Raw genomic sequence first — 3,815 nt, 5'->3', positions numbered from 1 at the left:
GGTTGCACTTCACCCAAACTGTTTATGGATAATTTTATGAGAATTGTATACTTACGATTTATTAATATATTATAAGTTATAATATATTAATATAAAGTCATGTTATTTAATTAGTTTTAATCTTGAATTAATTATGAATTGATTTAGTGATTAAAAGGAAGACTAATTAAATCATGGGCTATTATATTTATATGGTGTGGGCTAATGCTCATTTGTTAATGGGCTAAGCTTATATGGAAGTCCATGGATGATCCATGGAGCTTTTAACCCATGGATCCTTGGAAGAGGAAAAGACATGGGTTATTAGGGTTTCACCCTAACCATGCACACTATATAAACAAGCTTATGTTGCATGAAAAACCATATAGTGTGTGTGTAATAGTGGTGGCCGAAATCTAAGAGTTAGTATACTCTCTCATACATTTTCCAAGTTTGTGGTGATTTGTGATTTCCATTTGAGGCATTCACATTATTGGTGCTTGGCTCTCAAACTCCAAGGAATCAACAATCAACAAAAGGTATGTAATTCATCTAGTTCTTTTATGTTTAAAAGTACCCCATGCCATGCTAGATAGGTTATAAACCTTGGAAAATAATATTTTGCATGTACCTTAGACAAACATAGATCCAAGGTTTATTAGGGTTGCATGTACACTTAGGAAGTGTTAGAATGCTTAAAACCCAACAGTGGTATCAGAGCCTAGGCTTGTTTGTTTGATACTTGATGCAAAATAGTGATAAAAAGTCGATTTTTTGCTGTCTGACTGATGAACTCGCCGAGTCCATGGGGGGACTCGCCGAGTTCATGTGTAAACTCATCCTACTCGCCGAGTTGGTTCGTGCACTCGGCGAGTAGGAGCCTCAGAATGCAGATTTTCGACTTTTGCTGCTGGAAATGGACTAGAAACATTACCCTAAACTGTTTTGGTGTTTTAAAACTTGTTTTAGTTGGTGTAATGGTTGTTCTAATCCATTTACAATATCTTATATCAAAATTTCATGCTTTGTATGTGTTCATATAATTCTTGAAACTTTGATGATCATGTTCATGTTCTTATGAATTTAGAAGATGATAGGAATTATTTGCTGAATTGTTTAGGATTAATTCTTGATCATTTATGTGTTTTAATGGAGTCCATAATTTGTCCTCAAGTTATGGATATCCAAAGGTCACTTCTTTTAAACACACACTTAAAACACATAAGTTACATGGAAATGAAGAGTCTTCATTTTTATGAACCTTTAATTCATAAGTTATGAAATAAAAAGTTTTGAATAGTTTAAAAACTTGTCCTCAAGTTTTGGAATTTGTAAAGTTACACACACTTTAATAAACTTTAATTCCAACCCTTAGAGTTTTAATAGTTAAAATTCAACACTTATACTATTTATAACATTAATGGTTAATTATTATATATATGTATAAGATCAAGTCATTTTACCGTTAGTAGGCCTCATTCACGAAGCCGGTCTATAAGGGGGGATAAGGTTGTTGCCTATAAAATGGCAACTTAATGGGTGTCCATTCTCACCCACCGCTTCCTTGATCGGTGGAGGGTCGTTAGCCGAACGGGTAGGACAATGACTTTAAATTCTCATTAAAAGTATAATGAATATTATAAAGTAACTAAACCTTTTATTAATTCCCAATCTTAGTTACTTTAGGAAAAATGTGAACATGGTGCTAACCCATGAAATTCACACTTTGTACCTTACCAAGTCGTTGGTGGAGCGTGTGTGGTTAACCGGCACACTAACTTGGACTAGTAAGGATCACGAAGGGTGACTTATTGTTTGTCATAGATCAATGGAGCGTGTGTGGTTAACCGGCACATTGATTAGGTGATAATATTAAGGGTACCAAGTGAATTAGTATGGTTATTCACACCTTGTTTTGTGATCCTCGGCATCCCAGTCACAAAACTTGAGAGGGCACAATCGAGATTGAAACATGCCATTGAAAAGTTCAATGAATCTCAAAAGATCTAGGAGTTTCAAATCTAATTAAAACCTAATAAATTATTTTGTTTTTCGTGGTGGAAATTGGTGAATCGTCATTCGCCTACCTTCAAATATTTTATAGCTTGGATTACGGCATCCCTCTTCCAAGTTATAAAATATTGTGTTGGATCCTAGCCTTAATATTTCGTATTGGGTGTTATATTAAGGACTTGAATCAACTAACTTGATTTTCTCCCATTGTAGATGTCTGGTTCAGACAACTATGATCTTCCCAAATCGCTTGGAACAAGCTTTACTCTTGAAGATGATGTCCCTCAACATCATGCTTCACTCCCTCCACCTCCTCCATTTATTCTCCCTGACCCACAAGCCCGAAGACTTGAAAGGTTCAAGGTCACTCAAGCTCTACTAGAAATGAAACATAAAGATGGAAGACCTGTGTGCACTCATGTCTTAGGAATGAAGTCACACATTGACAGGTTGAGAATGTTGGGTGCTGTTATTTCAAGGAAGTTCGCTGTTGACTGGGTTCTTCAGTCACTTCCTGAGTCGTATGGTGAGTTTATTAAAGACTACCATATGACAGATCCTGACATAACCCTAATAGATCTTTCTTATTTGCTTGTTGCTGCTGAATCAGCAATGATTTGGCGCAATGGTCAAGCAAATATTGATGGAAGGTCTAATTCTCAAACTTCCATGGACATGGACAATGGTAACATTGGAAGTCCAGAAAAGCTTTCTCTTCCCAATGAAAAGGGATCGGCCTTGGTCAACCCGGTTGACCAAAAGGTAAAGAGAAAGGCTAAGTCTGTGATTGTCTCATGTACCATTCCCAAAGAGTCTATATGTTTTTATTGTCATGAGAAAGGACATTGGAAGCGAAGCTGCCCTGAATACCTAAAATGTTTGAAAGCAAGTAGAGACAAAATGTTTGACTCGGCTTCAGGTAAGTCTACTATCTAACTTTGTTAAAATTCCTAATTGTTAATTCTTATTACATGATGTGACTAGGTTGCATCTTGATGTTTAGCAGGATCGAGCAAAAGGAAGGTTAAAATAAGAGTGTGCTGAATCTGATCACGAAGATGGATTTCTATCGCATGGTTCGAGGATCGGATTTTTGAGCTACTACTTAAAAGTTATGATAGATTGCTAGGAAATATGTAATATCATAGTTTTCATTTGAAGATGCATTGTAAGGAATATTTTTCCGCATTTTATAAAGAAATAAAAGTTTTGTTTAGTTTATTTTATATTATATCCCCTTACAATGGCATTTATGGAAAATTGATGTATGTATGTTTCTAGCAATAATGGAAATATGAGTTTGATTCTCTCATTTGTGGTAGTGTCTGAATTTACCAAATGAGGAAAGGTTCTCATCACCCAAGCTTCAGTTGGACAGAAACTTGGAATCATACAAGTTGTATTGTATGATGAATGAGAATTTTCATCTTTGTAAAATTGAGACTAATTCATTGATCACATGCATATGTGAGTCAATTGAAGGACTAAGGAATTAGGTACACTGGGTGTGTGCTGGTCTGATGGGTTTTAGGTACAACAAATAAACTAGAAACAATTCCTAAGTTCACATGCAACCTACTTTGGATCTATGTTTTAACTATTGAACATACAACTTTGAATTGCAAAACAAGAACCCTAGAGGAGAGAGGCTAATTTCGAAATTAACAAACTAGGGTTTAGGGTTTACATACCTTTCAATTGTTATAGCAAACAATTGATATTCCCTTGATCTTGATCTTGATCTTCTTGGAAGCTTTAGCACCACAAGTGTAATGCCTCTAATGGAATCACACCCAAACTAGCAAGAAGGAAAGTAGAAGAAG

This window comes from Lactuca virosa, chromosome 2 (assembly GCF_052849685.1).
Source record: "Lactuca virosa cultivar CGN04683 chromosome 2, Lactuca_virosa_CGN04683_v6, whole genome shotgun sequence".
In the NCBI taxonomy this organism is placed as follows: Eukaryota; Viridiplantae; Streptophyta; class Magnoliopsida; order Asterales; family Asteraceae; genus Lactuca; species Lactuca virosa.
The sequence above is the reverse complement of the archived record's forward strand: the minus strand, read 5'-3'. Positions refer to the sequence as shown.